At 45.7% G+C, this 26,637-nt stretch overlaps 2 long non-coding RNA genes across 2 annotated transcripts in view; one reads left to right on the top strand and one right to left on the bottom strand.

The window, feature by feature from the left end:
* Positions 1 to 26,637, bottom strand: part of LOC131924399 (uncharacterized) — a 148,590-nt gene that overhangs the window by 44,192 nt on the left and 77,761 nt on the right. The gene's annotated exons all lie outside the window — the stretch shown is intronic.
* LOC131924400 (uncharacterized) lies at positions 15,981 to 19,396 on the top strand. Its single transcript, XR_009382886.1, has 2 exons — positions 15,981 to 16,197; positions 19,231 to 19,396. It is a non-coding gene; the product is annotated as an uncharacterized LOC131924400 (long non-coding RNA).

The raw sequence follows: 26,637 nt of genomic DNA, 5'->3' as shown, positions 1-26,637 counted from the left end.
ATTAACCTATTGGGGAGAAAACTCAAATGCTAGGAGGCCCAGATGCCTCTGATGGAACTAAAACCAAAGAGTAACATTCTACCCTATGACAGAGTTAATAAACAAACATCAAATTAGACCAGGCTAAATAATGGCATCAATTTGATTCTTCAAATTCAACAACAGCCAACACCCACACAGGTCTCATCATTAGTCCACCAAACCAAGGGCTGGGATTATAGGTATGCCACACCTTGCCTAGTCCCACTTCAACTTCCTAAAGCAGGATTAAGTTTCTCAGCTCCTCCAGGTCAGCTAAGTAGTGAAGTGGCCATCCCCTCTTATAGCAGGACTGACAGGGTCCAAGTAGCCATACCAAAAGACCAGGCCTCAGTTCCGGTTCCTGGGCTGAGCTGGCCCTCCCAGGGATAACCACAGTCTATGGCCAGCCAATCAAAAGACAACCCAGCACCTCATGGTGACCAAAGACAGCTGCCCAATCTGAAGCTGCAAAGTCCCTGGCTCCCAACCATCCCTGTTGATTCATTGCTGCTAGGTTCAAAGCCACCAAAGGTCCCATGCCCCACCCTGGAATTCCCCTAGCTGTGCTTAAAAGGAGTTTGCACGCTCCCCTCATGGTCGTCACCATTTTGCCTGAACGGCTGACCTCCACATGCTGGAACGTTTTCTCAAGCAATAAACGCTCTTGTTGATTGCATATATGAGTGGTGATCTTTGTGGGGTAATCCATGGACCCTAACAAGAGTGCATAAATAAGGCGTCTCTCTACCTGATGCCACATATGCACACCACATCTTCAGTCTTGTCCTGCACTTCCTACCACTGGCTTCATTAGAAGAGAAAACCAAATTACCAAAAGGTCACTCAGTTTCCAATAGCAATGCTGTTTTGGTAAGGGAGGCTTTAACCGTACCCCCCCAACTCCCCGCCACCCAAAGAAAGAGAAAAAGGTTTTCACCAAAGCACTAGATACAGATTGTGACCTAACACATCTTTAACCTGATCATCAGAAAGGGACCAAATTCTCAGAGTACTTCAAATCCTCACTTACAAAATGCCATCTAAACACCTCTTACTGGACTGAGTGTCGACAATAAAGCATGTGGTAAATGTCAGTTTGCGTCATCAACAACGAAGCCCAAATCATGAAGTTTCCAGAACGAAACACTGTAGGATGCCTGCAGGCCGAGAGGGTATCAGAGGAAAACAGAACATACTCAGGACAAGGGAATAAGCTTCCCAAGACACAGAATTCGTAGCCATGAATGAAAAAGATACTCTATTAAAAACTGTGTCTTCAAATGACACTGTTAAAGAGATAGACACCTACACAGGCACACACATCCACTACACAAGGCACCACTGGAAGAGATGCACTTAAAACCTCAGTCTCAAGAGAAGAGAGCGTATCTCCACGGCACTTCAGGAACCCACAACTTCAGTCATGCAATGTCTGTTACTCCCTCTGCTGGCTTCCAAGAGCCTGTGTGAGGGGACAGGAGGACAGATGAAGAGATGCTGGCCACTCTAAGGCTGGGAGCTGGAGGGCGAGGGCAGACAGCCTAGACTACATGAGAAGGCAGGAAATGACCGATAGAGGCTGGCACCATCTGAGCTGTCTTTACAGAGTGCCAGTCAGTCTCCACTGAGAAGAAACTCGCTGAGGATGGCAGGTCTGATGTCCTATTTAGTGAGTTTCAAAGTAGCCTGTTCAACCCTAATGCTGATAGCAACATTTCTTATTCAAATTTACTCAATTCTACAAACCATGAAACTTAAGGTTGTTTGGATGAAAGATTCATTTTACTTTAAAAACTAGAGTCATAACACATCTTAGACATTCTGTCTTGTCTAAAAATAACTCTTCTACAATAATAGGCTAACACTGTAAGGATACAAAGTAATAGAAAATGTCAAAGTTGCCAATAATTATTAAAGCTGTTCAGTCAGAATTCCTTAGCTGTGATTTTACATAATTACACATTTGGTTCTGTCTAGACATGTTACTGAGTTGGATTCATAACACATACCACCCTACCTCACCAGTGCTGGCAGACCAGAATATAATACACGGCTGTCCACTCTAGTATTTAGGACATGTGACTGACAGAGCTGTATTTTTAATATACAGATGTCAACAACTTACAACAAGATGGGGGCTGTCCAACCCAAAGCCACACACACACACACACACGAACGCACACACACACACACACACACACACACACACACACGCGCGCGCGCTAGGGCAAGCACTATAGCTCTAGATTGCTGCCCTGCCCTGCACCTGTCACACCCACTGTTATGGATGAACCACTCGGTGTGTTTCTAGTCCTCACATTGCCTGCATCCTGGAGTTCCTGGCTGCGGGACTGCACAAGGCTCGAGCTGCTGTTTCACAGATCAGTAGAAGTATCTAAACTGTCTCGGAGGACTGCTGGAAACTGTTTAGATTGAACTGCCACTTAGAAAATGATACCACATGGAAAATAAAATAATTTCTTTCCCCTTAAGCAGTAAAAGGAGAAAAGAAACACATGACTTCAAAGTACCATCAACAGCAGTAAATGACGTTGTGACCAGAGTAGCTAAGATGTCGAGCCAAGAGGTAATGCGACAGACAGGAAGGACTCGTGACAACCAAAAGTTACTTTAGAATAAACTGGGGTGGCATCCAACTGTTCTACAGGAGAGGAGAGGCACCATTAACACTGCACAGGAGGGAGATGGGGCGCAACAGGAAAAAACAATTGAACACAGTAGTTTCGGCATTCTAACGGCAAACAGATGGGAGTTCAAATTCTGCCTCGGTAACTTACAAGCTGTGTGAGCTGCAGAAACCATCTGCCCTATTATCAATCAACAGCCACAGGAACCTCACTTAGAAAAGTCCAGGCACATGTTAAATGGCCACTACAGCTAGTACTGTCAGCATAATTTCTCAATAAGGGTTTGGAACTATCCAAATCCATAACACGCAATCACCAAATGTACTAACAGCAATCATGCTAATCAGGAGTTCAACAACACTGGAAATCCAGAGAAAAGAAGTTTTAAACAAGCAGCCAGTTCTTCCCTTTTCCTGTCCAAGTACTCTAAGGAATGAGAAAAAAGAACAGACAGAACTCCTTGGGATGAACCATCACTCACCTCATAAATACAGACACATAGGCAAGTGCAGCCGAGGACCAAACTGAACAACTTCCAGGTAAAGCTCCAGAGGCATCCAGAGCCCCTACCTGGGAACCAACTTCCTGCAGTCTCACTGCAGCAACTGTCTGGACAGGCCGCAAAAGTACCTGTGCAGGATAAAAACAAGGACTGGGCAATGGGAGCTGAAGTCTGGTCTCACTGTCTACACAGTAACCAGACAGCTCTCTGTGGGTCTTGTCAAGTATTAATGTGGGAACAAGGGTGATTCCTGTAGGAGCCTCCGGGACAGTGTGAAGGAGGCACCCGTGGATGCCCTGTCTCTCAGCACAGGATTTGAACTTCACAGGAGAAATGCAGATAAAGGGGGCTAGCCATGTGGCACTGGGGAGAAGCACCGATGTGCTCTGTCCAGGGTCAATCATCAACACTGTGGTTTTAGGACAGGCCATGTTGTTACTGATGGTAAGTTTCTCCCCAACTTCACTTTCACGGCTGTGCTCTTTGGGTGATCTGCATAGGATTCATTCTAAGAAGAAAAAACCCTTCCCCCAACCAGACAGGTTTTGCATCCCCCTCCCCCTCTCCTCCCCTCCTCCCCCTTCCTCCCTTCCCCTCCCCCTCCTCCTCTGGGATTCTCCTTGATCCCTCCTGGCCTGGGGCTCAAGAGACAGGCTAGGATGGCCTTGAACTTGATCTGCCTGCTTCTGCTTCCCAAGTGCTACGACTGAATGCCTCCAGCACCATGTTAAATGTCTTTTCTCCTATGCAGGGCAGCTCCATGCCCACCTTCTCCAGAGGACAGTTCTCAACAGTCTGAAGTCTCCTCTGTTACATGAGTCCTTGGTGAAGGGTTAATGACCTAAAAACCTTAGGTGGCTGGAGAAGTTCCCACAGGCAAGGTGACTAACAACAGCTGTGGAAGTGCCTGCTAAGGAGACCCACATACCAAGGCCACTGGCATCTACCACTTCCAGACTGTAGGGGAACTGCCCTCCAGGTAGAATCTTCCATCTCCAAAGATCTCCCTTTTCCATCCTCTATAGTCCCCAAGACCCCAGGCCACATGTGTACAGCCTCACTTCAGGGGAGTGACTGCAGCTCCTCGGCTGTTCTCATTGAAGAACAACTCTGCTTCTGCAGATGCCTGGCGTCTTCCCTTTTATCTCCACACGGCTTCCATCAATCTCATCTAACATCCTGTGGTGCATTACATAGACCTGTGCTGTGTCATTTCCTCCTCTGAGCTGTATTAAGGTCCTCTTCGCACGCATCTGTGATGGCTTTAACACCTAAGGCACTGTGTCTGACTCGCCAAAGATGGCCCTCTAGGAGCTACACGGCTCCAGATACTACTGCATGCCTGCTGCAGGGTAAATGATCGAAGAAAGCACAGGATGGCCCCTTGTCGCCAGAACTGTAGCCTTGAGACCAACTAACTGGTCAACATACCCCAGACTGAAAGGGGAAAATGGTGACTTCAGCTCCACGGGTGGAATTTTGTTCCAGGCTCCATTACTCTTCCTAAAAGTGAAGTCCTTTCACTTGTTCACAGAGAAACCCCAAGCCAGTTTGCTGTGGGGCTGGCCCGCCCACCCTCACTGCACTCCAGGGAAGGGATCTCAGCTTTCCACTCCATCCTTCCACACAGTCTTGTTCTGTGTACGAGACTAGCATCAGAACTCGGTAGCTCAGTGTCCCTCTGACTTCGGCCACAGGAAGGACTCGGCTGCTCTGCACCAACCAGCGCTGTCTGACTCCAGAAAACATCCCAATGAACTTCTGCCTCAGGCTAAGCTTAGCCTGACCCCAATCCACACACCTGAGGGAAGCAGCTGCCTTCACACGGCCTTTCTCTAACAATTACATTTTAAATACAGGCTATCAGGAAGGGCCTTGGATAGCTCAATGGAAATGGAACTTCCTAAAGCAAAAACACCTTCAATTTCCCCAAATCAAGTCTTTCAACCCATTTTAGAAGTGAAAGGCCAACTTTGAAAAGCCATGCTGTACTTTTTCTATGTATCTGAGGGCATTTGAAGCACTGGGTTCCAGGGTTACAGCAAGACAGTTTAAAAAACAGTGCTCAAGCACAGAACTAGCCCCAGAGGTTCATGACTAAGCTGTGATAAGGATGCCTGCAGGAGAGAGGCAGGAGTCCCAGGTTAAGCAGCTGCCTTGATGAGCCAGGTAATAATCACAGAGGGTAAGCTAGGATCCAACCCCAAACCCCAGGAGAAGACGGCGTTCAACACAGTCCACACCCAGCCTGCGCTTCCACCAGCAACGGAGCCACTTCCTTCAATGAGCTCACTGGGTAACAATGAGCAATGTACAAACATAAATTATAACCAGATCTGTGCTATAATCATTATAATCACTGTGAACTGGAGTTCCCACAAAAAGCCACACCTATGGTAAAGACTCTACAAGGCTGAGTGGTCTGAACTGACTTACGGAGTTGAAATGTTGCAGATTCAAAGTCAAATTATCTTGGTCTATTTGTGGTGCTCTTAACCATTCACTCTTTGTCTTACGAAATATCCTTGTGACTATCACATAAGACTTTTGGAAGGTACTAACAGACTACTAGCTTCTACAAACCAAAAGCTGAGCATGCCATTAAGTAGCATGTGAGGCCTGTAATAAAACTATCCCTGCTTGCTGGGACGTACTCGTCTGATGTTCCTACCCATGCATTTGAAAAAGTGCCTGGACTTAGGGCTCGCTCTCGTCCTCTCGCTACATGAACTCTATGGCATTGTTTCCATATTGGAACATGTTATTCGGGGTGACCTGAATCCACATCCTGAGCCACTAACACTCAAGTGTAAGATAAGCTCTCCGCCGGGCGGTGGTGGTGCACGCCTTTGATCCCAGCACTCGGAAGGCAGAGCCAGGCGGATCTCTGTGAGTTCCAGGCCAGCCTGGGCTACGGAATAAATTCCAGGAAAGGCTCCAAAGCTACACAGAGAAACCCTAAAAAAAAAAAAAAAAAAAAAAAAAAAAAAAAAAAAAAAAAAGGAGGGGAAATAAGCTCTCCCTTCCTGCCTTTGAAATGAGAACTATGTTCTCCATAGACATCAGGTATCAGCGGCTAGAAGCTTAGTATGTTCCTAGAATTTTACATAAGGATTTCTTGTAGGATTCTCAATTATCCTTTGATACACTACAAACCTCAAAAAAATTACCTTCCTCTCTAAGAGAACGGCACCAAGTCCACAGGACCAGGCAAAGGTTGACACATACTGAGATCTTAAAAGACTGAGTGGTCCATGGCAACTGAGTGATAAAAACCGACCATTATTACCTGTGTGACAATGAGAACACCAAAGTTACAAAGGGAGGGAAGGCATCAGATAATAGAGTCCTCAGTCACTTCATCCCTAAGCATCCCACCTGCTCACCACCTCCCTCAAAGGGATTCTGCATGCCACAACAAAGCACCTTAGCTGTACAACACTGTGTCACTAGACAGACGGACACCACAAACCTGGGGAAAATGTGGACTTGCAATAATGAGCTCTAAGTCCAGTAACTATGGGATGAAGACAATGAATACTCTGCATGACACACCAACAAAGAAACCAACAACGGGCATGCGCCCTTCAGTCCCACAGCTGCTAGGTAAGAGTGAAATCACAGACAACCATTAGCCAGTGACACCAGACACCACAGCTGGGCTGCCATGCTAGCAGAAGTCATCATCAGAAGCCTAAGCAAAGCACTTGCCACCATTTGTAAATGAGCCCAAGCCCAGCTGAACACTCTTCTCCCCAGGGGAGTCTGGAGCCAAAGCACAGCAAATACAACAGGACACACAGGACCTTGGTCCACAGTCAGAGCATTTAAATAAAGTGACTTCTAAGCATTCTTTCCTATGGTAGCCTTTTACTGCAACACCAACACAGAGGTTATCAGAAGGTATCCTTTCCATGCAGGCCTTTACACTGCCAAGCTTCTGGTTAGTGCTGGTAAGATCACAGACCACCAATGACTGTCCTGTAAGATTTTCTGAACTGAAGCCTTCCCTCTCTTTCTGCAGAGTCCACTTAATTCACTAAGTGTCAGTGTACTCTCAGAGACGTTTTTCAAAGGAATAGGTGGAAAAGGCAATAGTTTTACCCCAGTAAATCAAGAGGAAATGTGAAGAAGCAAAAGTCATCCCAGTGGTCTGACCCAGTAACTGTTATTTGAGGTAATTATCCTAGGAAAATAATCAAGCATTTCTATTAAATGCACATGCAAAATAAATACATCAAAGCTCTATCTATGACATATCAGACATATTAGTCTAAGGCAAGATGTAGTATTACAAAGTAATTTGAAATGGCATTCCAAAACAATTTAAATGGATGGAAAATATTAAAAAATGCAACTAACCATTAAAAGTAGAAATACCATGAGATTCCAAGTTTGCTATTAGAAAACACAAACATGCACAGAAAAGCACAAAGTAGGAGAATATTACTACTAGAAACAACAGGGAGAGCAGTATCTCTTTGTCCCCTCCCCTGAGTTAGTTAAAACCAGCTTATAGGACTGGAGAGAAGACTCAGTGGGTAAGAGCACTGGCTGCTCTTTCCAGAGGACCTGGGTTCCACATGGCAGCTCACAATTACTTCAGTTCCAGGAGATCCAATGCCCCCTTTTGGCCTCTCAGACACCAGGCGTGCCTAACACATACAGACATACATGCAGGCAAACCACCCCTACACATAAAAAATAAAATGAAAACTAATCTGTTACTTATCTTGCTGCCCACAAGAACCAATCCCTTTAAAACAAACAGGCCCAGGGAAGCAGCTCCTCTCAGCTGCTGAGTCTGCTGCAGTCTGTAAAAACATGCATTGCTTATTTTGTCAGATGCAATGACTACAGTAACAGGGAAAGAAGTTGCATTTTCCAGCAGCATTTCAAAGAAGAAAAATCTTATCAATTAACTGTTATAATTAAAAAAAAAAAAAAAAAAAACTGTTGGAGTTCTTTATACCCTGAGTGTAAAAATCAGTGTTTTGTGATTAACTAAGAGATGTTTAACAGTATGACACCTGGCCGGGAGGTGGTGGCGCACGCCTTTAATCCCAGCACTCGGGAGGCAGACCCAGGCGGATCTCTGTGAGTTCGAGGCCAGCCTGGACTACCAAGTGAGTTCCAGGAAAGGCGCAAAGCTACACAGAGAAACCCTGTCTCGAAAAACCAAAAAAAAAAAAAAAAAACAGTATGACACCACACTGATAGCACACAGGCCCTTTCATGGTTAACCTCAGAGGAGATGCTTCAGTGGGTAAAGTGCTTCTGTGTGAGCAAGAGGACCTGAGTTGGGATGCCCAGGACTGTGGTGGTATTGTCTTCCCCAAAATATTGTGCACCCTAATAAACTTATCTGGGGTCAGAGAATGGAACAGCCACTAGATACAGAGGCTAGAAAATGGTGGCACTCACATCTTTAATCCTAGCATTCCAGAGGCAGAAATCCCTCTGGATGGATCTCTGTGAGTTCAAGGCCACATTGGAAATAGCCAGGCATGGTGACACATGCCTTTAATCCTAAGAAGTGAGCCTTTAATCCCAGGGAGTGATGGCAGAAGACAGAAAGCTATATAAAGTATGAGGACCAGAAACTAGAAGCTTTTAGCTGGTTAAGCTTTTAGGCTTTCGAGCAGCAGTTCAGCTGAGAGCCATTGGGATGAGAACTCAGAAGCTTCCAGTCTGTGGAAACAGGATCAGCTGAGGAACTGGCAAGGTGAGATGGCTGTGGCTTGTTCTGCTTCTCTGATCTTCCAGCATTCACCCCAATAACTGGCCTCAGGTTTGATTTTATTAATAAGACCTTTTAAGATTCCTGCTACACAAGACCAACATAAAAAGCTGGGCATGGTGGCACACACTAGTAACCCTGGTACCAGAGTGGGAGACATTGGGTTCCAAGGAATTCACTGGCCTGCCTGTCAAGCTGAACAGGAAGCAGCTGGTTAGGTGGAGGACAGACCCCATCTCAAAGAAGTAAGGTGGAGGACAGTGATAAGGAAAGATACTACCTACATCACCCTGCAGCCCCTAGACACCGGGAAGCACAAATACAGTGGGGGTGGGGGTATGTTTGCTGTGTAACCAATCTGAGAGAGCAGGTCCAGTCTCTCCCAAATCACATCTGAGAACACTGAAATTCTGCAAGGCTAAAGCAGGATTACTTAGTTTCAAAATAAAATCCCCAAGGAAGAAAGAGGATTGAGTTTCACTCTGAGTAATCACTTTATCTGAAGACAGAGCCACTGAGCTTCCCTGGGTCTCTAAAGGGGAGTGTTCCTTGTAATCCTACACTAACCCAGGCCTCAGGCATCTGACAATCTCTGCACAAGGGTAACAGAACAGTGCTTCTTTCACCGGCTGACGATGAAGTTAAAGGTAGCTAACTGGTTTCCAGTTTACTCAATAAATAGAAGAGAGTCAGCCATGTCCCTCAGTGCAGTCCAGGCAGTGGCAGGGGTCCCCTCCAGAGCCTGGCTTGCCAGCGTCCCACGTCAATACTATTCCCCAAAACCAAAGCAAGGAAGAGGACAGTCTTGTTCTCACAGCCACATTAAGAGCACAAACTATTTGCAAAAAATAAATGTCATCCAACCTCCCAAGATGAGGGAAAAAAGCAAAGAAAATGTGACCTGGGAACCATGACTGGGAGCCAGGCCCAGGCGCTGGGAACTCCAAGGACAGCCGTCTCTTGTCTCAGGACCAACCAGAAGACAAGACACTTTGTGCTTCTTTCTGCTAAGGCCGCTCTGATTTCAAAATGCCCCACAGTCCAAGGAAAGGACTGAATGTCACGCCGCCTTTCTCCGGATGAATGTTAATTTGATGAGAATTATCTTATCCTGGCCCCCATTGAAGTAAATCAATTTGTCTTTGTGTCCACAGAGAGCTGAGAAGGGCAGTACTTCCACTCTATATAAAGACCCTGGGTACCTTACAGGTGGCAATGGGTATCACTTTCAGGAACATGAACCACCAACCAATGCACTAGAGACAGAAACTAGAGCCCAAGGTTCGAAAAGCCTGAACGTGAGTGGTTCTGACCCCACCGCGTCCACCCCTAACAAGCATCTCTACTCTGTTCTGATGGCTCTAAGAGAATGGAGTGGCCAGAACTGGTAACTACAGTCTGCATTTCATGTGTGCTCTTATGACCCAAAGTGAACATGTGTAACTCTAGCCCTGCTCTCTCCTGCAGGAGCCAGGGCATCCACAAACCCATGTTCTAGAACAGGAGGATGGAACCAGGAGGATGGAACATGGCATTCTGCTGTCATCTCTATTGACTTACATTTCTCCTCAGAAAAGGGCTGCTGTAATTATGGCCACACATACATTTTCTTTTAAATTTCAAGTTCCGTTGGGTCTCCAAAGTCTACACTCTACAAAGAAGAAGTTATTCTGCCCAACAAGGTTACAGCGTACTCAGAGTACTGAGGGAGGGCTCCCACAAGCAGATTCCTGTTCCCCAAGTGTTTCACTGTGACACTTGTCTCATTAAATAAGGGTAATGTCCTCCACTTCAGCTTGACAAATGGATTCCAACCGAAAGCAATTTCAGTGTATACTCACCCATAAAGAGGACTGCAAAGAACTATAGCCAACCATGAAAAGATGAAATTTAGAAGACATTTAGTTCACGGATCTCCAGATTTTATAGTTAGTCTAAGAAAATACTTCCTTATAAAAATACAAAACAACCACAAAAGACTACAAGGAAAGAACACCAAGGTCCTGTCTGTATGTTATCAGCCGCCTCCTTCAGACTGGACATCAGACTATCACTCACAAAAGTGGAACTGGAAACGAGAAGGCTCACCAGGCAAGGACACTTGCCACCAAGTGTACCAGCTTGAGTGTGATCCCTGGAACCCACATGGTGAGAAAGGCAAAACAACTCCTGGAAGTTCACAGGCCCATGGCACGCCACACACACACACACACACACACACACACACACACACACACACACACGCATGTGCACGCGCACAGTGAGTGAATGAATGGATGAAGGAAGGAAGGAAGGAAGGAAGGAAGGAAGGAAGGAAGGAAGGAAGGAAGGAAGGAGGAAGGAGGAAAGAAGGGAGGAAGGAAGGAATAAATATGAATACACAAAAGGAATAGAAGGTTTGGGGTAATGATGTTTAAATAAATTTTAAAATAGTGAAATAAAACAGTAAAATGCTCTATATTTTGAGAGGCAGAATGACACTGGAGTATCTTAACAGTCTAAAAATCAAACGTGGGGAGTTTAATTCAACAACTCTAGGCACAACATGCTTGTTCACATACTACTAAGACTTGGCCCCGACTTAAGCAGCACCCAGAGCTTCCAGCTCTTGCAGCAGCCCCCAGGGAGCACTCTGCCCCACTGCCCTGGTTTCAAAGCACACGAGGATCACAGAAGCGCAGGTTCTACACGGGCCAGAAAACCGTCAGGGACCATTTTCTTTAAATGCTCCCATTTGTCAAGGGAAAAAAACTTAATATTTATATAAAATGTACCCACTTATTAAAACTCTTTACTAAATGTTAACAAAATAATACTTTCTCATAATTAATTACTGGAATTAAAAAAATCCCAAGCCGCTGGGGAAGAAATCTCATTGCTATTCCTTGCTTTGGCAAACTCCTTGGATTTCCATCTATCCTCTGGGCTTTGAGTCAAGTAACTGAAATCTTGGCTAAGACGGAGGTATGTTAATTTGGGATCCTGACCCTTCTGAAAGCAAAGAGAAGAGAATGTTATACTACGTGCTCTGCATTTCTCAAGTCAGTCCATGGCATGCGATGGTTTTCAGTTTCTTCCGTTCTACTTGGTTGTTTGGTCTAACAGGAACCCAGGAGTACTGACATTTCAAACAAGCTATCCGACCAAGGCATTTAAAATCTTCACGATGACTAAATTCCCAGAGGCAGCTTAGCCAGCTTTTCCATCCACTGCAACAGCTACTCCTAGGAGACAATAGGAGCCATCGCCTGAGACCTGGCCATCATGCATCCATCTAGAAAGCGCTTCCTTGGTACTCACTGTGTCCCAGGCCCCAGAGACTCAGCAGACAGTGATGAACAAGATGACGAGAATCTGGAGAGTCTGGTGGCAGCAGTCAGCCTTAGGTCTGTACCCTTCTACCGCCCCACTCCCAGGCTCAACTAGACAACATGGCTCAAAACCAGTGCTAACTAGTTGTCAACAAACATTCTCCTCACTTAGGTGCTAATGGATTTTTTTTTATTTCCTTGGTAAAGTAGCATAAATCCTGTCTAAACAGCAAGCAAAAGGCTGTATTTTTACAAATACCTTACATGGCTAAAGGTTTGACCAGGACCCTTAGGAATTTTCTGGGCAATAATACAGGACAGAGGTCAGTTACCAGGAAGTGTGGCCAGAGTTGGCTCTTTTCTGGAACTAAGAAGGCCACATAGGGTCCCACCTAAATGGTCTGGCCGGTCATGTGTCTCATGAGGAAGACTCCCTTTGTGGACTTCAGATCTCAAACAGACTCACAAGTAACCACTACACAGGACTGTGTATGCAAATCAGGATTCCAATAGATTCCCAACAACCCTGTGTTTATAGTTGTCCTCAGTCGTCACCATGCTGACAAGATTACAGTCAGAATTATATAACCAGAAGTTTTGCCCATAAAACAAACAGGTACACTGATGTTTCCTAGAGGGTAAACCTAATTTATATTTTTTTATGCTGAATTTTAACTTTCTTTTGGTTTCTCCGTGTAGTCCTGGGCTGTCCTGGAACTCACTCTGTAAATCAGGCTGGCTACAACTCAGAGATCCACCTGCCTCTCCCTCCTGAATGCTGGGATTAAAGATTTATACCACCACTGCCCGGTGGAAACATTAATTTACTATTGCATTTCCTTTTCTTTTTATTTTCCCCTCACTATATAGATCAAGTTGGCCTTGAACTCACAGAGATTCTCCTGCTTCTGCCTCCCAATCACTGTAATTAAAGTCTGCACAACTACACCTAGCATGAATCTTAACTTTCTTTGTCCACATCTTTTAAAGATTTTAAAACAAAAGATATTAGAGCCAAAATCAGCCAGAGTTTCTCAACACCTACAGAAAGTGGATCCAAATTCTTCCACAAGGTTCAATTCTGCCTCACTTCACACCTGTTTATTTCTGTGCCCGTCACACGCCATCTCTGCAGACACACTGAGCTGAACACTCCACATGGCAGTCCTGTCCTTCCTCACATAACCTCTAGTCACAAAGTGCCCCCAAACACTGCTCTATAATCCCAAAGTTCATTTCTCCTACTGTGTCTAATTCAAGGGCCACCTCTCTAGGCATTTCCTAGTGTCTCTGCAGAGTTCCCACAGGGTGGGCACTACATCCCGAAAGAACATGAGCTTTTGAGCCCAACATCATACACATCTCTATTCTATCACAATAGTTAGGCCTGAACAATGCAAGGCAATATAATTAACCACGGAAGACCTGGGGCTCTGGGTGAATGAATGCCATGAGCTCTAATCTCAATTTTAACAAAAGCCTGACCTTTCTTGGGTGAGTTGGGCAGAGCAGAAACACCGGGAACCTCAGCTTTCTCCTCACTGACCTGTGAAGAGCTGCATCTATTTCATAGCAAAAGAACGAACAGAGGGTAAACAAATTCCCGGAAAGTAACAAAAAAGCCACACCTCTGTTACGCACACTACCAATTGATCAAATGACTGCAAAGAGCTAGGGATCAAAATTATCTTGGGCTCTTAGTCCACTGGACAGTCACCTCTTGACTACCCCAGTGTTCAACCTAACATTCTTGTGACTATTAGGTAAACCCTTTTGGAATGTAATAACAGACCTCTAGCTTCCATCAACCCAAAGCCTAAGAATGTCATCCGATAGAATCTGAGACTGGCCAGGCTGCTGTTTCCACCCACATAAATGAAAAGAGCCTACATGAAACTCTTACTACATCACAACACGGTGTTTGGGGAGACCTAAATCTATGTCCCCAGGCCACAGTCACTCATATTTGGCTCCAGAACAAACTCCGTCTTACTCCCTTTCAGGTGAGGCTTGTACTTTTACACTGGAGAAGCAGTTAGTGCATGCCACTCAGGGCTGACTCCCTCACCCCAGCCTCCCACTCACAGCTCTCCTCTCTGATACAAGTCTCAGGGCTCAGTGAGGTGAGCCCCTATGGTTAGGCCCTCCCCTGAGGTCACCTGCACAGCCCGGGCAGACATTCTGCAAGACTCCCTGACAAATAAAAGCCAGAGAAGTTAGAGTTCTGAGGCTAAAAACAAAGGACTTGTAAAGTGTTGCTTACTCTAGAAGATTCCATTCAAATAACAATGGCTAATCTGCAAATGCCTATGAATGGAGAGACTACCACCTCCCTCCTTGGGAAGGTCACTGAGTGACCACCACCTCACCAATGCAGCTCTCACCATTCACACACATTTCCCTTTCATGTTTTCATGCTCTCGCACTGGCTACAAGAGCAGAGTTGAGAACCACTGCTCTAAAGGGACAGGTCCTGTGTGCTCTAAGGGGACAGGTCCTTTCTGTCCAACCCTCCCTCAGCTCCTCTCCCAGGTAACGGGAATCATCCAGATCACAAAGTAACTCAGAATCCTGTGGTCCCTCTACTAACTGGCTGTCACCTCTAAGGCCCCACAGTTAAGTCTGAACAGAGCTAGACAGATGCTCATATCTGAGCCTGAATTCGACGTCAGCTCAAAAAAGGATTTTTACCTTAAAAAAAGTTGTTTTTTTTTTCCATTAGCGATAAACACAAAAATCAGAAATGACAGAACAGTGGACTGAAACTGGAAATGTAGAGGGCCCCCATCAAGCTCCGGAATGCCCAGGAGTCATTCATTTTCCCTCCTGAAGTCAAACACTCTTCTTAGGAAAATCAGTGTTTCACATTCATTTCTCATGATTTGTCATAAAAATAACCTAGCTTACATCAAGGTAGTTAGTGCATGAAATTACTCATCAGATTAATCCAATGAAAAAAAGGTGACAACCACCCCCCCCCCCCAAAGGGTTTCTCTGTGTCCTGGACTTACTCTATAGATCAGGCTGGCCTCAAACTCAAGAGATCTGCCTCTGCTTCCCTAGCGCTGGGATTAAAGGTGTGCGCCACCACACTCAATTCTCTATAAAATATATTTTAATTTCATTAATTTCACTTCCCAATATGATTATCAATTTATTAAAATGTCCATTTTCCACCTTGACATTTCAGAAATCCAGAATGAGAAAGGAATACCCTACCTGTCTTTGTGTGGGTGGTGGTGAAGGGAGAAAGGTCATGACCCTGGATTAACCAATGGGTACTCCCTCACCTGTCTGTGGCACATTCCTGAATGGCGTAGAGAGACAGGCTATGTGACTTCAGCAAAGCTTCAGAAGCCAACTGCTAACACAATCAGGGCACATCAACCCTCTGAACTCCCTCCTCCTGGAAGTCTTCTGGTGAGGACCACCCAACCCTCAAGACTCCAAGGACTCCAGGAAAAGCTGCCCCCACTCAAATCCAAGAACAGCAGGTAGGGAAGCCAGAGGCAGAAGACAAATAAAACCTGCTCCCTGAAGATTTCTGGGTCAGTTCCAAGAACTTCCCTTCTCCCTCTGCCAGCAGCACCCATCAATTCCCATAGCAACCAGCCCACAGCTTTCCAACTTGTCCAAGAGGGAGGTGCATGAGCTGCAGCAGAAGCACAGAGGAGAAAGGCTGGAAACCAGGGCAGTAACCTCGGCGACAAACTAGGTGCTCGCAAGGTCCAACAGTGTCTCCCTGTCTCCCACTTCCCATGCTATCAGACTGCGCTGACCTCTGACCCTTCAGCCAGGTGCTGAGACAAAAAGGGGGCTCTGTTTTCCAGTATGGTTTTAGATCAAGTCTGTGTGGTACTAAAGCAATCCTGTCTCCCCGAGCACATGGTAAGTGGATGTGCTCAATGAGGAAGCCTCCAGAACCCACACTGAGATGGTGGCGACCTGGAGTTACAACCTGAGAACCGCAGGGAGGTGAGGAAAGCTTGCTGAGGTGGCTGGCGGCTGGTGGAGTCTTGTGAAGAAAGGCCTCCAGAACAGGATGAGAAGGACTGCAGGGGACCAGAGCCCTTCTGCCCCCAGTACCTCCTCGAGAACACGACAATCAGGAGCACGCCTCATTATGGTGACTTTCAGTGAGAGCAGAGAGAGTTATCAGAACCAGGGGATACACTAGTGATAATTTAAGCGCCGTGGGGCTGGGGATATATGGTCAGTGATTTAGCGCTTACTTCCTATGCAAGATTCCGGATTCCATCCTCAACACCACAAAAACAAACAAAAGAATAAAGGGGGGTTGAGAGGAAAAAGAGTAACTAATGTTTAATGAATCCAATGTTTATCTGAAAAGTTTCAAACATGGTCTATAAACCAATCTGCAAAGCTTCATCCCTTCTTATAGAATGTAAACACTAACAGGCAAGGAGACAATGAGCACAGTGGGAGACAGCACAATGGTGGCATCTGTCACTGCCCAAGTGGCCCAACCAGAGTTCCGGTCCATGCTCCTGCACACTTTACAGTGCAATCACTATATCCCCAAGTGATTTTCCACTGAGGACCCCAGGGCACTGCAGTGGGGAATGGCCAACTTTCACCTAAGGCACACCAAAAATGATTACCCAATGCATGATCATAAAGACCCTAAAAGGCTGAGCAGTAGTGGCGCATGCTTTTAATCCCAGCACTCGGGAGGCAGAGGCAGGCAGATCTCTGTGAGTTCCAGGCCAGCTGGTCTACAGAGTGAGTTCCGGGACAGGTAGGGCTACACAAAGAAATCTAATCCTGTCTCAAAAAAACAAACAAACAAAAAGGCCCTAAAAGATGATTTCACATTACCCACAGAACAGGGAAATGGAAGGAAAGATGTGAAGACAGGAAGGCTTGCCACGACAGGAAGTCTGCTTCAGAGTAACTACCTCTATGAGATCAGTAACTCTTTCGAAACTTTAAAAAACTAAATAAATAACACAGAGAAGATGAAGTATCTCATGCATAAGAAACAGCTGTCCAGGAGATCAAAGCTACTAAAAGAAATCTAAATTCCCACGTAAATTTGCCACAATTCCAATAAGACTAAGAGGATATTCTTAGAGAATACTCAAAAGCTAACTCTACAGCTCCTGTGGGAAAATACTGGAGAATAATTGGGGTAACTACGGAAAAGAAGATTAATGAGAGGCTAGCCTTAACATCTGCCAGATAGTGAAAGAGGGGTGAGGCCACAGTAATTAAAACAGTGTGAAACTGGTTCCTGAACAGGCCATCCAATCAATGGATACACCAAAACTTCTGAAACACTTGAGGGAATTCCATGTAGAATAAAATGTGACAGGTATAACCAGTGTAGAAAGAGAGAAATGTCTCAACAACAGCGATGGCATAGCCAGATAACCAAGGGATGGTCACTCAGCCAAACAAAACACAGTCACAAGAATGCTTGCAATCAACAGAAACATCCATCTTCAAAGAAAGCAAGAGGCATTTTTCATAATCTTAGAGAGCCCACATTTCTTCTAATAGGACATAAAAACCTAGTAACAAGGAAGTTAATGAACTTGAAAAAATGTTCAGATGGCAAAAGTTACCCTAAACGGCAAAATATAAACCTAGGGGAAGTTGTTTTTTATTTAAGAGCCCATCTGGACAGAAGAACAGGCGGAGGACAAGAGTCAATCCACACACTGGGAAGTCACTGATAAGCACTTGAAAGTCTGTCTGTGTGTGGCCTGAGAAATGGACAGGAAAACGGCGGTGAGATCCACTTTACACCTGGGAAGCGGACAAAGGTGGCTAAGCTAAGCCAAGCTGGGCATGGCAGAGCGTACCTGTAATTCTAGGCAGGAGGACTAGGAATTTAGAGTCTGGGTCATCCTCAGCTGCATATCATGTTCAAGACTGAGATATGTTTTAAAGAATAAACACTGTGTATTTAATTAAAACGGGTAAGATTGCATATCTCTTTAGACTACCCGGGAAGCTGAGGTGGGATAGTGAGGTAAGCCTGGTAACACAGTGAAACTTCATTCACTGAAACAAAGTGAAATGCAAGGTAAATAGTGCACTACTGTCCAGAGGGAAGAAAGATGGATATACTGCTGAGAAGACACATTTGTGTAATTTATTTGAGGGAAGTGTTAATACTTGAAACAGGCTCTAACAATAACAGTCTTTAAACCAGAAATCCCACTAGATAAATTGTATATTTGCAAGTCAACGTTAGCCACTGTGTATTTTCAATTGCTGTAACAAAACGCCTGAGAGCAGGTAATGTACTAAGAATGAAGTTTTGACATTGCAAGTCCTAGACTAGGTGGCCCATCCGTTTGACCTCTGGTAAGGGCCTTCTGGCCACTTCACAACATAGTAGCTAGTGTGAGGGCACCATGGTGGGAACATATTAAAGAGAAAAATAAAGTGAGATTCAGCGACCAGTTTCACAGACGTAGTTACTGGTGCTTGTGAGAAAGGACTCCCTCAGAAGACACACTCTAATCCCTTCTGAGGATAGTTCTGTGGTGACATAATTACCTCACGACACCCCACTCTTACATGTTTCAGCACCTCAGTACGACACACTGGGAGCCAAGCATCTAGCACATCCCCCCTTCCTTTTTTTTTTTTTACGGGGAGTGGGGGAGCCCTCAAAACTCATCCAAATCCTCGCAGCTGCTGTAGCACTGTTACTGCCTAAAGCCTGTCACTGAGACACTGAATGATAAGGAAGCCTTCAGCTAGAACGGAAGCAGTATGCTGTGCTTCCATTTACATAAGAGCTACAATTTCATACATAAATATAAATGCCATGTGGTAGCTGAGTAAATCTTGGAAAAAAGAATGTTATCAGAAAAACGACTAAAATCCCAGGCGCATCTATATAGTGCTCCTTCACCACATAGCCAGGCCTCATCGCCTCTAAATACCACTAATGAGAAACCCCGAAAGTCTATGTGTTGTATTTTGTCAGTTTTCAAATCCTCACCTCACTGTACCTGCCTCATCTTTTAGATTCCAAATGCTTCAAGAAAAGGGCTATGCCAAGCTCAGCTCTGGATGCAGAGAGAAAGCTGTCTGTGCGAGAGTTCAACAAATGAAAGCCAAGTAGAGAGTGGGCAACGTGCTGACATTCAAGTCAAACATTTATGCTGTCAATTAAAATGTTTATGCGTAGTTATTCGTCTATTGTGATAAAACACCATGACCAGAGCGACTTTAGAAGGGCTTATTTGGGGCTGACAGTTCCAGGGGGGAGGAGTCCACCACCATCACAGCAGGGAAACTGGGTGGCAGGGAGGCCCAGCAATGACAGCCGGGAGCTAAGAGCTGAGGGCTCACATCTTAACCACAAACAGGAAGCAGAGAAACAAGCTCCAACTGGCTAGAGTCCTTAAACTCCCAAAGCTCATGCCCAGTTGTGGAGGCACAGAGGTCCTTGTGCTCACAGGAAAGCACTAGGGGATCCAGGAATGTTAAACACACAGGGCTCTCTCTTCAAAGGGAAAGATGTATAACCTGTTCTCTGCCCAGAGCCTGGGAGAGGACATGGTTAACAGCTTGGTGACCTTTGCACTGTGAGACCACTGGATCCTCCCCCAGACCCTTATTGTGAGCTTACCAATCTATAGTATCTATCTTTATGGAAGGTGTCAACCTCAATCTGTACACTCCAACTTTTTTTTTAATTTAGTTATTATATATACAGTGTTCTGCCTGCATGCATGCATGTCTGCATGCCAGAAGAGGGCACCAGATCTCATTACAGATGGTTGTGAGCCACCATATGGTTGCTGGGAATTGAACTCAGGACCTCTGGAAGAGCAGCCAGTGCTCTTAACCTCTGAGCCATCTCTCCAGCCCCTATACACCCTATTTTTATGGAAGATGTCACATGTACTTTACAAAGAGTTTCAATGTAGTCATGTCTTAAGCTTTATTGTGCATATGGGATGAAGATAGAAATTTTTCACTAAATTGTGCTGTGCTTAAATATGCCTAAAATAAACCACCTGGAGTCAGACTCTCAGTTTGAACTAACACAGGCTACTGAGTCATGTTGAACCAAACTCCCTTCTTGCCTCCCATGGATCATTACTCTGCTGGCCATGGTGGTCTAAGAGACCCCCCCATACCCAGTGACCTACTTCCTCCAGCAAGGCCACATCTCCTAAGCGTCCCGCAAACAGTGCCACTAACTGAGGACTGGGTATTCAAATGCCAGAGCCTGTGGGGTCATCTATCATTCAAGCCCACATCCTAAATTCAGCTGTTAGCTCATGTTTAGGGTTGGAAGCAGTGTATTCTCTTCTTGCACACTCATTGCCACTTGGTACATTTAATTTGTCACACTGCAAAGCATGACCAAAAAAAGGAGATGCAAGAAAGCTGATCCACATGCAAAGACAGGAGACTCATCAGAGGATGGTTTTCTACCAACTTATTTAACGTAATCCTTAGTGCTAACTACTAGTTTACAAGGTGATGCATGAGAAGTAGACAGGAATGTCTAAGTAAGAATTAATGTGCTAAAAGCAGACTGCAAATATAGTAATCTGCTGACTCAAACTTTCCCTTCTAATACACACAAACATTGGGCAGCTAGCGAAAATGGCTTTGCTCTAAGGGCTTTTTTCCCCTAAATACTGAACTTTTGTTTTTATTTTATTTTTATTATTATTATTATTATTATTATTATTATTATTATTATTTTTTTTTTTTTGGAGCTGAGGATCGAACCCAGGGCCTTACGCTTGCTAGGCAAGCGCTCTACCACTGAGCTAAATTCCCAACCCCTGAACTTTTGTTTTTAATGACAGAAGTCCTGTGTAAGCAGGATGAATACAGGAGGAAGAATCTGTAGGAAAACTCTAAGTTCATGCTGTAGTGGTCTGAATGAGAATGTCTTCCAGAGGCTCATATACTTGTCATGTATGTTTAGTCATCAGGGAGTGGCTCTTTTTGAGAAGCATTAGGGAGTGTGACCCTGTCGGAGTAGGTGTGGCCTTCTTAGAGGAAGTGTGTCACTGAAGGTGGACTCTGAGGTTTCAAAAAGTCCATGCCAGACCCGGGTCCACGACAACCACCCCACATCCGCTCTCTCTCTCTGCCTACAGATCAGGATGTAATCTCAATTACTTCTCCAGCACCACACCTGTCATGGCTGCCACCATGCTCCATGCCTTACTAAGCCTCTGAAACGGTAAGCCAGCCCAATTAAATGCTTTCTTTCTCTTACAAGAGTTGCCGTGGTCATGGTGTCTCTTCACAGCAACAGAACAGTAACTAAGACAAAATGTTCACAGTGAAAGACATCCTTCAGCTAATCAGGACCCAAAATAATATCCACCTGCAAAGGTGAAATATGAGAATGCTTTCGTGAGGAAACAAATACGGTTCAAGGGAAAGAAAAGTGTCACGTAGGTAACTGCAGGCAAGGACACAGCCAGTGCACACACTGCCCCTGCAGTTTCCAAAGAAGCCGTCAGGGGCAAGAGAGGATTCTTTCACCATGAGGACAAGCAACAAGGGAGACAGCCTTCAGTGAGCATCTCTGTGGGCTCCCCTCCTGAGTGCCTGCCCCCACTTGCTCTCTTTACTTTGTTTCCCACACTGCACAGCATGTCTGCTCTGACTGCTGTAGGGAGCTTGCACTAGACAGTTCCGGTGGCCCTGGCCAGTTCGCAGCCTGCCTTCCCTGAGACATGGCTCTGCACACCTAATGCTCTCTTCACCCTACAGGCTGCTGGGCTCCCTGTGCTATGTAAATGAAGTGCAGCTCAGACCTCTGCTGAGGGTGCCAATCAGAGAGAGCTTGAGGAACTTGGAGGATAGACAGGAGAACAACTGTGGAGTAAGAAGTGGCCAGTGGCCACTGACCACTTTAATACTCTGAACGTAACACTCATCAGGTATTACATTGTTTATTATCTTAAGTATCAAAAGGAATAAGGAAGTCTTTCCTATCATGATAAACAACCATTCAAAAGAAAGAGATGCAATCCTTACTCTGAGTCCAAGAGGCTTTTAAGGGAACCTTCCAGGGCACCTGCCCCTTCCTGCCCCCAGGAAGTCTCATTTAATCCTGTATACCCCTTGCCTGTGGTGTGGATAATGAGGTGGGTGGGCTCTGTGCTGGGTACACAGCACATGCCTCAGTTCTCAGAACAGATCAGTCTGCCCTGGAAGAGCCTTTCAAACTTAGAACACTGTAACAAACAGCCTCGTGCCCAGCATAGCTCCCAGGTACACGTTTAAATGAGGTTTCTTTTTAGTGTCCACTGCAACAATGGTGACCATGCCTTTGCAGGCAACATTCTCCAGTTCCTCCGACATTCGCATCTACTAGCAAAGTATAACGCAACAGAATTAGTGTAAAAAGTGGAATTAGTGCAAATGGTGGGTGAACTAGATTTATATTAATATGGGCACATCTCCAAATGTTGTTGAAAGAAAAATTTACAGATATATAATCTCAATTATGTTATCCTTTTAAAGTACAGGAACCCAATACTTTTAATTATTAATGAAAATTAAAAGGCCAAGTCAACCTGTTGATGTGTAGAGAACAAGTAGGAGAGCTGGAAAGAGAGGCGGGGTGTAACCCAGGGCTCACACCATGCAAACAGACACATTTACTGCCTCCATTTAAACTACTTTTAGTATCTCCTAGGAACTTTGCAGGATTAACTAATTCAAGATGTTAATAACAGTGAAAATAAAGATAATGTGTCTACAGCTAACACAAAATCAAATCCAGGAGCTGGTTCTGGAAGACGAAGCGGAAGAAGCACCAAGGATCTGTTCCCAGCCAGGCGACAACGGCACTGACGGGATCTGCAGGGTGTGACTGAGCTCTGGAGTCACCTGCCAGCGGAAGGAAGGCACAGACAGCGGACTGTGGTTAGTTTGGTCAGTTATCATTTTGAACCACTGTGGCACCGTCTCATGACCTCAGCCCCAAGCTGTCCAGGCAGCTGCGCACTTGTTCCTAGCTGGGCCAAATGTCACAGAGGCAGAAAGATTGAGAGGAGTATCTGTGGGACATGAAGAAAGGTTCCCTCATTCTGAGATCCAACCCAAGCTGTCGCCAACAGAAAAGCAAGAATTCCAGAACAATTACCCAACAGCTGAGGGCTTTTCTGTCTTCCCGGTCATAAACCTGCAGTTCTGTAGGAAGCTCACCAGAGATGTCTTTACTGGAACAGGACATCCCCTGACCCTTTAGGCGACCCTAGTGGCTTCGGCTTTACCGTATCAGATTATAATTCCATCAAGGCATCTCCAGAGCCACCCCACATAGCTCTTTTATCAAGGGAGAGGAAGGAGGAAAGCACGCTCTTAGCAACGTTTGAGGTGTACGCTGAGAGTCAAAGGGAATTCAGGGCCAATGCTGAGACAGTTAACAGTCTACTCTCCCTTCGAGAAGCCCACAGCTACACTGGGGTAGGTCTCCTCTCTCTCCCCTCCCCTCCCCTCTCCTCCCCTCCCCTCCCCTGAGGAGCACATGCCTCCACTCAGGCTATGGATCACTTCCGTCCAAAAGTCTCTCTTTCTTCTAAACCCCATGCTTAACCCTGTATTAAAACATCTTTAGCCGGGCAGTAGTGGCGCACGCCTTTAATCCCTGCATTTGGGAGGCAGAGCCAGGCAGATCTCTGTGAGTTCAAGGCAAGCCTGGTCTATAGAATGAGACCCAGGACAGGCACCAAAACTACACAGAGAAACCCTGTCTTGAAAAAAACAAAACAAACAAACAAAAACCCCACATCTTTAATCATTTCCAACTCAACTTCACCTAACGGGCCCGACCTGAAATTCTTTTCAGCTTCGAAGTCACCAATCGTGGTTTGGCCTGAGTTGAAAAGTCTAAAGGACTCAGGCTGGCAGGGTGGCAGTGTGGAGCTATGGTGAGTGGGGTCTGTGCTGGGTGTGCACCCATCACAGAGGTGCAGCCACAGGCCACTGCTGTGGCGCTTTCCACCATAATTACAAGTCTTTCTTCTCACAGCTGAAGCGACTGAACGGATTGGAAAGACCAGCACACATACTCTTTGATTTTTCTCAGTCCCCCATAGGACAGACAGACAGACGTTAAAGAACTGGACATTTCAAAAATCGGAGCTCGCCGGGCGGTGGTGGCGCACGCCTTTAATCCCAGCACTCGGGAGGCAGAGCCAGGCGGATCTCTGTGAGTTCGAGGCCAGCCTGGACTACCAAGTGAGTTCCAGGAAAGGCGCAAAACTACACAGAGAAACCCTGTCTCGGGGGAAAAAAAAAAAAAATCGGAGCTCAGAGAGGTGGAGCTCAGAGACAGAATGTTTGCCTAACACTCCCAGAGTTACTGAATTTGGAACCAGAACTACAAGGCGAGGGGGAAAAGGCTAATTCAAATGCAGCTGCACATACAGGGAAAATCAGAAAGTGGTCCAACATGCAAGGGAAAGGCAAAAGATCTAAGTAGACCTTCATCTCCACCTCACCTGTCCTGGTGCACAGCCAGCCAGCAATAGTAACAAAGAAAGACAGCAAATCCCGAGGAAGAGCGAGAACCTGACTTCCAGAGTTATCTATCACATTATTAGATTCAGAAGTGCAGTTTTCAACAGAAAAATATCTTCATAGACACAAGATACAAGAATATACCCATATCCAACAAGACTGCGTGAAAAGTGCTTATGGAAGATGTCTAGACAGACATCAGTGATCTTAACAACACAACACAGAAAGACCTAGGATGTAGAGACATCAAGAAATACAAACAAAACAAAAATAAAGTTATAAAACCAAAAAAGAAAAAAAGTGAACAGACTTGTGCAGCTCAAGTCATTCAAAGTTCTTACCAGGTGGGAGAATCAGTAAATGAGAAGACAGAAAAAAAGCAATTAGCAAGTCTGAGAACAGGGTGGGAGTGGGGGTGGGGGGTGGGGACTAAGGAAGAAAGAACAAAGACTAAGCAACTTGCAGGCCTTTACATCAACAAAACTACTCTTGCCTCACTGTGCCCAAGATACCCCAGAAATAACATGAGGAAAGTCAGGTCTGTGCTGGTTCCTGGCTTCAGAAGCATCAGTCCACCATGGCGGAAAGGCACGGTGAAGGAGCCCTAACAATGGTGGGGCCTTGAGGTAGGAGCTGTTCATGGGATGGGAGCATGTGGCGGTGGTGGCAGGTACTCACGTGGTGGCCAGAAAAGAAAGCGGAGCACACACAGGCCAGAACTAGAAGTCCCTACCACCTTCCAAAGCCTGGCCCATCTCCTGAAAGCTCTCCAACCTTCAGAACAGCACTGCAGACCAAGCCCTTAAAACATGAGTCTGCAAGAAGCATTTCAGACTCAAACCAAGATGAACACCAACAAGAGAATTACCAAGCACATTGTGGAAGCTACAGAAAAAAAGGAAAGGAGAGAACCGGTCAGAGCAATATTCGAATTAGTAATAGCCGAAATGTCTCCAAATCTGGTGAGACACGTACATAAATATGCACAAAGTTCAAGACTCTCAGCTCAGATGAAGCCAGCTGTACTGAAGCACACTGTCACCACTGTCCAAGGACAGAATTCTGAAAGCAAAGGAGAGAAACAGCTCACCACATACAAGGGAGCCTCACGTAGGATCGACATGGGACTTCCCAGAAATTCCACAGATGGGCTTGGCCCACTATGGGAGACTAAGAGGTTCCCTGGTAAATAAAATAAAAACAAGTGGGGGGGGGGCAGACAAGAGTCTTGCAAGGTGAGCAGAAAGGGCATTAGACGGTAATGGTCTCCCAGCCATGCCCACAGCACTGCCCAGCACAGCCATGCCCACAGCACTGCCCAGCACAGCCATGCCCACAGCACTGCCCAGCACAGCCATGCCCACAACACTGCCCACCACAGCCATGCCCACAACACTGCCCACCACAGCCATGCCCACAACACTGCCCACCACAGCCATGCCCACAACACTGCCCACCACAGCCATGCCCACAGCACTGCCCATCACAACCACTCAGCACTCCGGGGTGGGGGGGAGGGTAGAATGCTCAAGGTCAGCCTGAACTACAAGAACGAGCATGCTCTCTGAAAAAATGATCTATCCAAGAAATAAAGATCACAGTAAAGATAAAAGCACGTGGGCAAATTAAAGCTAACACTGCAACCACCATTTATAACTGTATTTTTTAGTTTTTAGCTGATTTCAGGCCAATACTTTTTAAAAATCATATTGGTCTAAAAGCTGTGTGTTCTGCCTGCACATACATGTGTTTCACACATGATTTCAGTGACTAGTATGCTAGACTTACTAGTTCACTGGGAGTTTGAGTGTGGATGGACAAGGGGGTGATGCCGTGAGAGTGGCTCTGAAGGGGGTGAAGAGACCCCAGAAGAGCAGCATATCTGGTGCCACTGCAGTTAAGTGGGTACACAACAAGTTA

Source organism: Peromyscus eremicus, chromosome 14, assembly GCF_949786415.1.
Source record: "Peromyscus eremicus chromosome 14, PerEre_H2_v1, whole genome shotgun sequence".
Lineage (NCBI taxonomy): Eukaryota > Metazoa > Chordata > Mammalia > Rodentia > Cricetidae > Peromyscus > Peromyscus eremicus.
Note: the sequence above shows the minus strand (reverse complement) of the source record. Positions and strands in the feature narration are given on the sequence as shown.